General features: G+C 48.4%; 1 pseudogene; it reads left to right on the forward strand.

Moving 5' to 3' along the window:
• The first annotated feature begins 211 nt into the window (after positions 1 to 211).
• Positions 212 to 6,180, forward strand: LOC139357740 (uncharacterized; annotated as a pseudogene).
• The last annotated feature ends 7,956 nt before the right edge of the window (positions 6,181 to 14,136 follow it).

A 14,136-nucleotide genomic window follows, 5' to 3' on the forward strand; every position in this document is an offset into this window, starting at 1 on the left:
CATTTATAGCATACATATGTAATCTCTCTGCCATTTTGGGCTACCTTACCAATAAGGCAGAAGCAAACACATAAAAATTAAATATACATATATATATGTAGGGAAAATAAAGAAACATCAGACTGTTACTGTGTCTATGTAGAAAGGGAAGACATAAGAAATTCCATTTTGACCGGTACCTTGAAAAATTGCTTTGCTGAGATGCTGTTAATTTGTAACTTTGCCTCAGCCCCTTTGCCCCAACCTTGTGCTCACAGAAATATGTGTTGTATGGAATCAAGGTTTAAGGGATCTAGGGCTGTGCAGGACGTGCCTTGTTAACAAAATATTTACAGGCAGTATGCTTGGTAATAGTCATCGCCATTCTCTAGTCTCAATAAACCAGGGGCACAATGCACTGCGAAAAGCCGCAGGGACCTCTGCCTTGGAAAGCCGGGTATTGTCCAAGGTTTCTCCCCATGTGATAGTCTGAAATGTGGCCTCATGGGATGAGAAAGACCTGACAGTCCCCCAGCCCAGCACCCGTAAAGGGTCTGTGCTGAGGTAGATTAGTAAAAGAGGAAGGCCTCTTGCAGTTGAGATAGAGAAAGGCCACTGTCTCCTGCCTGCTCCTGGGAACTGAATGTCTCAGTGTTAAAACCCAATTGTACATTTGTTCAATTTTGAGATAGGAGAAAAACTGCCCCATGGCAGGAGGCGAGACATGTTGGCAGCAATGCTGCTTTGTTATTCTTTACTCCACTGAGATGTTTGGGCAGAGAGAAACAAAAATCTGGCCTACGCGCACATCCAGGCATAGTACCTCCCCTTGAACTTAATTATGACACAGATTCTTTTGCTCACGTTTTTTTGCTGACCTTCTCCTTATTATCACCCTGGTCTCCGACCACATTCCTCTTGGTGAGATAATGAAAATAATAATCAATAAAAACTGAGGGAACTCAGAGACCGGTGCTGGTGCAGGTCCTTGGTGTGCTGAGTACCGGTCTCCTGGGCCCACTGTTGTTTCTCTATACTGTGTCTCTGTGTCTTATTTCTTTTCTCAGTCTCTCATCCCACCTGATGAGATATACCCACAGGTGTGGAGGGGCAGGCCACCTCTTCATATATATATATATACACACACACACACACATAAATATGCATATTTATAAATTTAGAAATACAGAACATAGGTGACTATTCAAAGAAACATATATATGAGCATATAAATATATAGGTAACATACATAAATATGTTTAATATAAAAATTTACACATATACATGTAGCACTCTGCCACTCTGGCATACTTTGCTCACACAGGGTAGAAGCAAACATATATACTCACATACATGTGTATGCACACACATAGGTATGTTTTTATATATGTACATATAACTACTTATATTTATTAATATATATAGAAATACATAAAAAGAGTAAATATATACATAAGGGTATTATTAAATTGAATTATCTTTGTCTTAAAGCTGCCTCCATACTTATTTTAAGTTTGGCCTAATGAATTCTCTATACATAGCTAGTTGTAACCTAACTTAATGTGTAAAAATAACTGTAATTTAACCCAAGACTATAGTCTTATAACATGTAACTATGTCTCAGCCAATGAAAACAGCTGAGCCTTCAGCCAATCAGAGGCTGAAAGCTGACAAAACATGACTATATAAGGCAAATGCCAACAGCAGCCAATCAGGCTGTTTCTGTGCACTTCTTTTTCTCTAGCTGTAAATATACCCTGCACATATGGTGGCATGGAGCGTTCTGAGCCATTTTTGGTGCAAACTGATGCCTGATTCCTAAATTGTTTCTTTGCTCAAATAAACTCTGCTAAATTTAATGTATGTAAAGTTCTTTTTTTTTTAACAGATTAGTGTAGGAAATGCAATCTGAAGTAGAATTTCCATCAAACCCCAGAAGCATGGAGTGCCCAAGCTCAGCGACCCCCCAAGCCCGTTGTGCACGCAGATCTCTCACAGCAGCAGAGGTCTGGGCAAGTTCTCTCTCAAATTTTGAAGCTCTAAGAATTTGTGTTTTGAGCTATGTATTTGTTTAAGCAAAAAAATTTTTTTTTAATCCAGACTGGGTTTGGAAATTGATTCTGAAATAATAAATAAAAGCTAAGTGAGATCTTTAAACTAAATTTGTTGTAATTTTGTCTTTTGAGAGTTCTGGCAAGCTAGGTGGGATCCACCTCCCAAGACCCCTTGAGGAACGCAGGAAAGACACTACTGGCCCCTTTGCCCTCCTTCCGAGGGTTGTACATTCCTTTTAGGCCAGACTCTATTCTTTTTGCATTGAACCTTGATCCTTTTGGGTTTTGAATCCAGGGTTTTGTGCTGTGAGAGGGCAAATAACCTTGGGGTGGGTGCCAGTGGCCAGTTTGTGCTGTGAGATGACATATGGCCTTTTGAGGTTTGGGTAGCTGATGAGTCATTGGCAAAAAACTGAACTGAGTCCAACGTCAAATTGGATTTGACGGCGAACCGTATTGGATCCAGGTAGGAGGTCACTCAGTCTGACGATCAGATGGAAACTGGACTGGGCTCAGTAGATAGTAAGTTTGGCCTCCCTAAACATAACCTAGAGTTACAGTGGCGACAGTGGGGAAACCCTTACAAAGGTAAGCAGGTGCATGTCTTCCCAGTTACAGCAACTGCAGGGATTGAGAGTACTTGTACTTGTGCATGCAATCTAAAGACCCCTGTGCCCTAAGATGTCTGCCTTTTTTGCAAATAGCCAGGCCACTGGAAAAAGAATTGTCCCCTTTTACAGCAGCCATCTCATGGGTCATCCCTTTGACCTGGACTGTTTCCCCACTAAGGGAAGCCCCCAATGGCATCAGTCTTGGGACAACTATCAACTCATCTAATTAGCCCTCCCAGTTTTTTCTTTCTCTCTCTTTGATCCTGCTTCTCCCATAGGAACCCCTCAGTTGACTGAAACCACTCTTTTCAAACCCTTGCTGCCGCTTCTTTCTTATTGTCATGAACTTGGCTATGTTCCCAAAGTCTTAGTGAAAACAAAGCTTTCTGACTTAATTTCCTTGTTGAGAAGAAAAGGGTGGCCAGTAGCCAGGCTCGTGATAGAATTAATTGAATACGCCACCAAGTTGATTAATTCCTACCATGTTAAAAGAGACGCGCTAACAATGCCAGTGACCATGTAACATGGATTTAAGCTACAAGTCGTAGAACCGTGATGAGAAGCCTCAGCTCTGTAAAACAGAGGGTGGAGGAAAGCATTTCCTCTCTCAAATGAGCTTTCCCGGGTATACTTCTTAAAGAATAGGAAGCTGAAGTGTTCGGGACTTTTATATCTATTCTACTTTGGCTTAGTTTAAATGATTGTTAGTTTATTAGCCTAGAAATGGCCAAGAAAACTTAAGGCTCAATAATTAGTTATAAATATGAAATATCCCCAATTTTTAAGATAAAAACAACTTGTAAATGTATTTGTCTGTAAAAATTGTGTGTATTTTTACAGAATGTCAATTTCTTTAAAACAAAGGGAGGGGAGTCTCTCATTTACATTAGTTTCTTTCATACCCTTGTGAACTTTGCAGTTTCTATGTTTAGGAACTTATTTCTTATAGTTTTTCTGCGCTAAACTCTGTCCTGGTCAGTTCTAGAGTGTATGAAGAACCAAATGATGTAATTGCATGTGACCCGGCTGTAGTGGAACAAATGTGACTGTTAAGTAGGCAGGCTCTAATATTCCTGTCTGGTTTTGGTAAGTATTCGTTAGATAGGCTTTTTCTTTGAAAACCTGGGATTGAGAGGTTGAGGAATGAAAATTAATCCTTTCACTTTGTTATATATAGCTTTGCAATAATTAGGTCAGAGTGGAGTTTCAAGGTCATGAGGGGGGCTGGTAACGTAGAAATAACGGGCTCTGATTGGGCAACCACTCATCTGAGTTCCTTCCATTTGACCTAATTAAGCTTGTGAAACTTACACTAAGCCCATGAGCTCATCTTTAAAAAGCTTTTATTAAAGGATTTTCAGCTGTTCCAAATGGGACTTATTAGTGGAATGTGTTTAAAACGATCATATCAGATGAATAAAAGGTATTTGATCCCTTGTTTCCTTAATAATAAAATGATGGCTTGGAAAAATAGGCTAGAGTCTAACCACAGTGCTATTATTAGGCTTTCTTGTTAAACATAGGTCTAAGCCTAAGTATGTCAATACAACAAATACTGTTCGTTTCTATTAATTTAAAAAAAAAAAAAATGCCTTTCTGGCATAAGGACAGTTTTCATCTGGTTATTTTGAAACATTTTTGTAAGATAAATTTACATCTATAGAGAAAATTTTTATTTGTAAAGAGGGTTATGTCTCTGTGCACTGGAAGAGAGGGAGGACTAAATCGCTGGGAAGTCTTACGATAAAGAAGCCGTTGGCTTAAATCAGCAAAGCAAGCCGTCCCTTTGTTTAAGGTGTTTTTCCTGGCCCATCCTGTCTTAACTAGAACTTTACCTACACCCTCCTTTTTGGTTTAGGCAAATGATGGTATCTAAACCTGAAGTCTCAGCTCTGTGCCTTTGAGATATAAATGTTCTACCACATCTTCTCTAGAACCTGATAACTATCTCTTTAAAATGCAAGTCTAGGGAGATGACTCATCAGAAAAAAGAAGAAAAAAGAGGTATTTGGAAATTGTGCAAATTAAAGCAGCCCCTGACGCCAAAGTCTATACTTTCCTAAGTGAGTCAGTTCTGGCAGCTCGAACTGGATCAAGAGAGCCCTGCTGGGCAGGCCTGAAGAGCACCTGGATGCAGACACCTGAGGAGCCAGGTGCCTGAAACTTCCTCCACCTGCTCGAGGAATGCCAAAGCCCAGGTGCTGGCAGGACAACCCCTTCTGGCTGCCTAAGAGGTGGCAGAGGATGGAAACAAGGTCAGAGACAGAGTGTTGAACCCTGCCTCTCAGGTGGGTAGAAGATGCCTGTCACCAAACTGAGGCCCAGCTTGCCAGGTGAGGTGGGTGAACTGGTGACCCACCGAGAGAGTGGACGTCAGAACCACACGGTCCCGGACTTCACCTCGGCCAGCGAAGGAGAGAGAGGGTTAACGTTAACTGCACGAGGCCCACTCTAGCCTTAAACTCTGCAATGCAAACCCTTCCCTCGGAGGCAAAACAAACATGACAAGGAATTCTGAGGTCAGAGGACAAGAACCACGAGTTCCCTAGTGGGAGACTGATGAGGCAGTGTCCTTCCTGCCCTTGGTCTACTGGCTAAGAACCTTCCTCAGCCTGGCTTTTCCACATTGCACTTTCAGCTCTGTTTGCAATTTTCCTCCCTTAGTGCTGAGGGAATCCCAGTGTTTGATCCTGAAATCCATAGGTTCCTAATGGGTGGTTAAAAGAAACCTCAGCGAGAGAAGCAGAAAATGTTTCCTCTTCCTGAAAAACTGTAGAAAGGCAGGTACCATTCCTGGTGAGGATGTGGTCCTTGCAAATGTCTTTTTTATGTTTTATTTTATTTTGAGACGAAGTTTTGCTCTTGTCACCCAGGCTGGAGTGCAGTGGTGTAATCTCTGCTCACCGCAACCTCCACCTTCCAGGTTCAAGTGATTCTCCTGCCTCAGCCTCCCGAGTAGCTGGGATTATAGGCACCACAATTGGCTAATTTTTTATATTTTTAGTAGAGATGGGGTTTTGCCATGTTGGTCTCGAACTCCTGACCTCAGGTGATCCACCCGCTTCAGCCTCCCAAAGTGCTAGGATTACAGGAGTGAGCCACCGCGTCCAGCCTACAAATGTCTTTAAAGACAGCATGTTTCAGAGGCTGTAGCGGTGCCCTGTGAATGTGCCAAATCTCGCAGTCCCAGGAGCTCTGAGGGGCAGGCCAGGCTCCTTGCCAGGCTGATGGTACTAAAACCCTGCTCTCCAAGACATAACCTGATGACCCTGCAAGATGTCTTAATCGACTGTGGACCGTGAGAGTCTGCATCTTATTTTAATTAAGACAGGAAAAGAAAGAACAAAAGAGCAACTCCCGGGTTATAGAGAAACTGGATTTTAGTATAATATTCAAGTGTAGCATTGCTGATAATAACAAACATTTCCCCTCCCAAATGGTAAACACTTGCACTGCCTATTATACAAAAATTCAACCACCCCTCTGTTCCCCCCATATCTCCTCCCCAGTGACCCCCCTCTCATGCAGCCTCCTGAGCCTGGCCAGTGGTGAATGGCACTTTCAGGGGCATGAGACTCCACGTGAGTGGGACTCAGGTGGGCTCCCTTCTCCACGTGGGAGCTGGAGAAGCCGCCCTAGTACCAGCTGAAAGTGTCTGTGGTGTCCCTGCCGCTAAGGTAGAGGCCACCTCTGAACTGGTCTCGGGGTGTGAGCTGCTGCTGGTAGTGGGCTCTGCCCTGAGGGCCTGGTGGCTGGTCGGAAGGGCAGGCACACATGGGTGCCTCCCCAGGGACTCAGATCACCTGCCCACCACAGCCCCTGCACTGTGTGCTCCAGGCACGTGCTGAGTGACTGGTCAGTCGCCAGGGCCCTATTGATCCCAGTCTCCAGAGATGATTTAGTGTCACTCCACAGAGGGGGAAACTGAGGCCCAGAGAAGTAAGATGACTCTCCCCAGTCACAGGGCTGGTCAGCAGTAGGGTTGGAGGTTAGTCCCTTACTGTCTCACTCCCTGAGCCCATCCATAGCCCAAGGCAGCCAACCTCTGCCCGCCCTGGTTCAGGCCCTGACTGGCCCCTGTGGTGGGTGATGTCTGTATTCCTGGCCTTTGTGTTCCCAGCCAACTGGGAGGGAGCAGCCAGCTGGTGTGACAGGTTGTAGCTATGGACAGAAGGGTGGCTGTGAGGCTACCAGGAGTCTCACCAGGGCCCCCTCCTAGGGCCTGTCCAGAGTGAGGTCTGGGTGTCCCAGGCATTGCCAGGCCACAGGGTCTGATGCTGACCAAGAGGACATGGCCACAGGCTTTCCGAGGCGGGCCCCCAGGGAGAATGCAAACCTACTGTCCCAATTCCTGCCCTGGCCTTACACAGTCTCACCAAGCTGCTTCATGGTCCCAAACCAGGACCCAAGTGCTGCTTAGGCTCGAGATTGTAATTATTTGCAGCCAACTGGAACAGCGGACCTTCTTGGTTACTTTGCATTCCTGGAGCTAGAGGGAAAAACGGGGTGGTGACAGGGCCTGGTCAGGGATGCCGGAGGGGCCCGGTGGGGGTGCTGGATGGGGTGATGGCCAGTCTTTGCTCATAGGGAACCCCCTCCTCCTCTCCAGTCCTGTCCAGACCCCACCTGTTCTCAGAGCTGGCTCAAACAGCCGCTCCTCCAGGAAGGTGTCCTTGGTTTCAACCTGGTACTCCCACCCGCCAGTCTTCCTGGAGCGTCTCCTCCTTCCCTCTGTATCCCCATAAATCTAAGATGAGGGGGATGGATCTGCCCACTGCTGCTCACCTTATGACTCTTGCGAGGTTGATCAGTCTCCCCTGGAAAGCCGACAACTGAAGTCCATCAGAAAGGGTCCTCTGGCCCAGAGCCAGCCCCTGCCCACCCCTGTCATACTGCACCCAGGTTGCAAGACCCAGGTCAGGTCTGGGTGACAGGAGGGCGATAAAGGGGCTGAGGCTCAGGGGCCTTCTAGCCTAATCTCTCTGGAGACAGCTGGGGAAACTGAGATTCCAAGCAGGAAGGTATGGCTCCAAGAGACTATTCTCATTAACCTGGAACATTTTTGCAAGCTGTTAGGTATAGAAGTCTGTCACAGGTAAGAGAAATGCTTTTCGAGGGCATGAGAGACAGCAGGGTTGTGACAATATTGAAGCACCACTGTGCAGGTTCACCAATTGCCACCACCGGGAGCCCCCTGAGAGCCATTGCAGATGCATGGCCCTACCCTGCAACCCCTGGACCTCCCCATGGTCTGGCGCCTAAATGGTTATGCCTCATGGCGGGAAACAGGGCCCTCAGGATGCCTTGCCCACTCGAAGGTCTGCCTCTGCTCTGATTGGTCACTGACATTCAGATTGTCACCCAAATATAAAGACGTTAGCAGAAAGACTCATTCAATGCAAGTGGGCTCAGACACAGAAGGGAATTGGGTTGCAAAAAGCCCCTTTTGTTTCTTTTATTTTAATTTGGAAAAAACTTTTATTGTGAAAATTCACATATATATATATTAAAAAATTCAATCATCGCGAAAGGATAGACAATGAACAAATGAATTCCCCTTCCACTCCAGATTCCCACTCCAGATCCAGACCTCCTGAGCCCACTTCCCCCATCTCATCACGGATCCAGACCTCCTGGCCCACTTAACCATCTCATCAGGGATCCAGACCTCCTGAGCCCACTTCCCCCATCTCATCACGGATCCAGACCTCCTGAGCCCACTTAACCATCTCATCACAGATCCAGACCTCCTGAGCCCACTTAACCATCTCCTCACAGATCCAGACCTCCTGAGCCCACTTCCCCCATCTCATCACGGATCCAGACCTCCTGAGCCCACTTCCCCCATCTCATCACGGATCCAGACCTCCTGAGCCCACTTCCCCCATCTCATCACGGATCCAGACCTCCTGAGCCCACTTAACCATCTCATCACGGATCCAGACCTCCTGAGCCCACTTCCCCCATCTCATCATGGATCCAGACCTCCTGAGCCCACTTAACCATCTCATCACAGATCCAGACCTCCTGAGCCCACTTCCCCCATCTCATCACGGATCCAGACCTCCTGAGCCCACTTAACCATCTCATCACAGATCCAGACCTCCTGAGCCCACTTCCCCCATCTCATCATGGATCCAGACCTCCTGAGCCCACTTAACCATCTCATCACGGATCCAGACCTCTTGAGCCCACTTAACCATCTCCTCACAGATCCAGACCTCCTGAGCCCACTTCCCCCATCTCATCACGGATCCAGACCTCCTGAGCCCACGTAACCATCTCATCATGGATCCAGACCTCCTGAGCCCACTTCCCCCATCTCATCACGGATCCAGACCTCCTGAGCCCACTTCCCCCATCTCATCACGGATCCAGACCTCCTGAGCCCACTTCCCCCATCTCATCATGGATCCAGACCTCCTGAGCCCACTTAACCATCTCATCACAGATCCAGACCTCCTGAGCCCATTTAACCATCTCATCATGGATCCAGACCTCCTGAGCCCACTTAACCATCTCATCACGGATCCAGACCTCCTGAGCCCACTTCCCCCATCTCATCACGGATCCAGACCTCCTGAGCCCACTTCCCCCATCTCATCACGGATCCAGACCTCCTGAGCCCACTTCTCCCATCCCATCATGGATCCAGACCTCCTGAGCCCACTTAACCATCTCATCATGGATCCAGACCTCCTGAGCCCACTTCCCCCATCTCATCATGGATCCAGACCTCCTGAGCCCACTTAACCATCTCATCATGGATCCAGACCTCCTGAGCCCACTTCCCCCATCTCATCACAGATCCAGACCTCCTGAGCCCACTTAACCATCTCATCACAGATCCAGACCTCCTGAGCCCACTTAACCATCTCCTCACAGATCCAGACCTCCTGAGCCCACTTCCCCCATCTCATCACGGATCCAGACCTCCTGAGCCCACTTCCCCCATCTCATCACGGATCCAGACCTCCTGAGCCCACTTAACCATCTCATCACGGATCCAGACCTCCTGAGCCCACTTAACCATCTCATCATGGATCCAGACCTCCTGAGCCCACTTCCCCCATCTCATCATGGATCCAGACCTCCTGAGCCCACTTAACCATCTCATCACAGATCCAGACCTCCTGAGCCCACTTCCCCCATCTCATCATGGATCCAGACCTCCTGAGCCCACTTAACCATCTCATCATGGATCCAGACCTCCTGAGCCCACTTAACCATCTCATCACGGATCCAGACCTCCTGAGCCCACTTAACCGTCTCATCACGGATCCAGACCTCCTGAGCCCACTTAACCATCTCATCACAGATCCAGACCTCCTGAGCCCACTTAACCATCTCATCATGGATCCAGACCTCCTGAGCCCACTTAACCATCTCATCACGGATCCTCCTGAGCCCACTTCCCCCATCTCATCACGGATCCAGACCTCCTGAGCCCACTTAACCATCTCATCACGGATCCAGACCTCCTGAGCCCACTTCTCCCATCCCATCATGGATCCAGACCTCCTGAGCCCACTTAACCATCTCATCATGGATCCAGACCTCCTGAGCCCACTTCCCCCATCTCATCACGGATCCAGACCTCCTGAGCCCACTTAACCATCTCATCATGGATCCAGACCTCCTGAGCCCACTTCCCCCATCTCATCACGGATCCAGACCTCCTGAGCCCACTTCCCCCATCTCATCACAGATCCAGACCTCCTGAGCCCACTTAACCATCTCATCACAGATCCAGACCTCCTGAGCCCACTTCCCCCATCTCATCACGGATCCAGACCTCCTGAGCCCACTTAACCATCTCATCATGGATCCAGACCTCCTGAGCCCACTTAACCATCTCATCACGGATCCAGACCTCCTGAGCCCACTTAACCGTCTCATCACAGATCCAGACCTCCTGAGCCCACTTAACCATCTCATCACGGATCCAGACCTCCTGAGCCCACTTAACCATCTCATCATGGATCCAGACCTCCTGAGCCCACTTAACCATCTCATCACGGATCCAGACCTCCTGAGCCCACTTCCCCCATCTCATCACGGATCCAGACCTCCTGAGCCCACTTCCCCCATCTCATCACGGATCCAGACCTCCTGAGCCCACTTCTCCCATCCCATCATGGATCCAGACCTCCTGAGCCCACTTAACCATCTCATCATGGATCCAGACCTCCTGAGCCCACTTCCCCCATCTCATCATGGATCCAGACCTCCTGAGCCCACTTAACCATCTCATCATGGATCCAGACCTCCTGAGCCCACTTCCCCCATCTCATCACGGATCCAGACCTCCTGAGCCCACTTCCCCCATCTCATCACAGATCCAGACCTCCTGAGCCCACTTAACCATCTCATCACAGATCCAGACCTCCTGAGCCCACTTAACCATCTCCTCACAGATCCAGACCTCCTGAGCCCACTTCCCCCATCTCATCACGGATCCAGACCTCCTGAGCCCACTTCCCCCATCTCATCACGGATCCAGACCTCCTGAGCCCACTTAACCATCTCATCACGGATCCAGACCTCCTGAGCCCACTTAACCATCTCATCATGGATCCAGACCTCCTGAGCCCACTTCCCCCATCTCATCATGGATCCAGACCTCCTGAGCCCACTTAACCATCTCATCACAGATCCAGACCTCCTGAGCCCACTTCCCCCATCTCATCACGGATCCAGACCTCCTGAGCCCACTTAACCATCTCATCATGGATCCAGACCTCCTGAGCCCACTTAACCATCTCATCACGGATCCAGACCTCCTGAGCCCACTTAACCGTCTCATCACGGATCCAGACCTCCTGAGCCCACTTAACCATCTCATCACAGATCCAGACCTCCTGAGCCCACTTAACCATCTCATCATGGATCCAGACCTCCTGAGCCCACTTAACCATCTCATCACGGATCCAGACCTCCTGAGCCCACTTCCCCCATCTCATCACGGATCCAGACCTCCTGAGCCCACTTAACCATCTCATCACGGATCCAGACCTCCTGAGCCCACTTCTCCCATCCCATCATGGATCCAGACCTCCTGAGCCCACTTAACCATCTCATCATGGATCCAGACCTCCTGAGCCCACTTCCCCCATCTCATCACGGATCCAGACCTCCTGAGCCCACTTAACCATCTCATCATGGATCCAGACCTCCTGAGCCCACTTCCCCCATCTCATCACGGATCCAGACCTCCTGAGCCCACTTCCCCCATCTCATCACAGATCCAGACCTCCTGAGCCCACTTAACCATCTCATCACGGATCCAGACCTCCTGAGCCCACTTAACCATCTCATCACGGATCCAGACCTCCTGAGCCCACTTAACCATCTCATCACGGATCCAGACCTCCTGAGCCCACTTAACCATCTCATCACGGATCCAGACCTCCTGAGCCCACTTTCCCGATCTCATCACCAGTGATTTCTTGGGCTCTGCATTCGTTTTCTATTGCTGCTGCAACAAACAGCTACAGACTCAGTGGCTTCCATTTCTGTCTTACAGTTCTGGTTACCAGAAGTCCTAAGAGGATCTCACCCGGCTAAAGTCAAGGTGCTGGTAGGGCTGTGTCCCTTCTGGAGGTTCAAGGGAAGAATCAGGTCCCTGCCGCCTCCAGCTTCTAGGGGCTCCAGCATCTAGATTTGTGGCCTCTTTTCTCCATCCTCAAAGCCAGCAACAGCAGGCGAAGTCCTCGCCCATCATACATCACTCTCCCTTCTGCCTCCTTCAACTCTTTGTTTTATATTTAGGGGGAATGAGTACAGGATTCCTTCATAGTCAAAAAGCTCCTTATAGAGAAGTTTGGAACTTTCAGTACAGCTTTGTCTTTTTTGCCATTTTAATTTTCCATTTAATTTAAGTGTATTCTCTCATTTGACCTTCATACTCTGTGGAGAAATATTTCTATTTCAGCTTGCATTGATAGACTGCTTCCACACAGCCCCCACATTACCCAACCACCCAGCAGAGATCCTCATTCCCATGAAACATAAAGAAACTGAGGCCCAGGGAGGCTAAGAGTCCTGCCAGGATTATTCACCTTCCAAGGTAAGGAGCCAGTTCCAGACCTGGGTTTGTGCAGCCCTAAGCTCCCCCGTCTTTCTACAATGGTAGATTTAGACTACAGTAATCTGGCAAGTGTGGTCAGAAAATGGCCAAGTTGGATTTAGATGATGTTCTCTATAAATCCATTCTCCTCTCCCATGTAAGCAAGGCAAAGCACTCCAGGCCATGGGGAGTCCCTGAAGACTCGAACTGCAGTGGCCACATCAGGAGGTTGCAGGTTGACCAGAACTCACCGACACAGCAGGAGAACAGCTTGGAACCTGCACCCCAGCCAAGACCCAGTGCCTTGGACTGGGGGAGAAAACATGTAGCCATTCCTCTCTCTCTCTGCTGTCTAGAGGGGATTCTGGCTTTTCTTGCCAGAGCCACCCCTTTCCCTCCTCTTAAAGTTCATGGTGGTTTTTTAAGGAAAGGGAGAAGAGAAGTGCATGGTGTGATAGGGCAGGAAGAGAAGAAAACGGAGGAGAGGAGGGGACTTTCCCATGAGCAGGCAGAAGAAGAAAAGGCAGCTGTGGTGTGTGATGGACATTGATGCAGCGGTGTCCAGTGTGGGGTCAGCCCTAGAGGAGAGACAGAGAGAGAAAGACAGACAATGAGAGAGTCCTGACCTTTATGATTAACATGGGATCTGCCTGCAAATGCTGTTTAGGGCCATCACCTCTTCCTGTGCTGCTATTTTTGAGAGTGATGCTCCTGAGCCCCATGACCCAGTCAAGCTTGATGTCCCCTTGAGCCACATTCAGTGCTGGGAGTCCAGTGTGACCTGGCCGGATCTTGCTGCATTAAGAACAGGGCAGATCTTGACCCCAGTGTAGGGGCTGGATGTGAACAGGCAACAGCTGCATTTCTGAGTCAGAAAGACTTGGTTAATTGCTAATTGCTTAGGCAAGTAATTTAATTTTGAGTCGGATTCCTCAGCTATAAAATGCAGATGACAATACTTATTCCTCCGGGTTGTGGGGAAAATGGAGATTCTAAGCACGATGTCTATTTCTCAGAAAGCTATCAATTTGGTGGCTTATTTTCCTTTCTACCTTCACAAGTGGCTATCCCGGCCACCCAAACAGACCCTGGACTCTCAAGTGGATGGGGTCCCGTTTGCACAGGGCATAAACTAACAGTCTGCATTAAGTCTATACTTACCACTTAGTGAGCATTATGTCCCCTCAGGGGCCTATGTGGGCACCCATCTCTTCTGCAGCACCTTTCCTCCCCACTGCTGGGTCTGCACACCACCCCCTTCTTGGGTAAAGCCTCTGATCAGTGATGACCTTGGTATGGTGGTGATGGTCAGTCTTGGCATCAAATGAGCTAAGTTATATCATCAGTTATTCAATAAAACACTCATCTAGGTGTCAACGTGAAAGCATTTTGTGACATTGTTATGTACATGTTGTTACAAATG

Source organism: Macaca nemestrina, chromosome 13 (genome assembly GCF_043159975.1).
Source record: "Macaca nemestrina isolate mMacNem1 chromosome 13, mMacNem.hap1, whole genome shotgun sequence".
Taxonomy (NCBI): domain Eukaryota; kingdom Metazoa; phylum Chordata; class Mammalia; order Primates; family Cercopithecidae; genus Macaca; species Macaca nemestrina.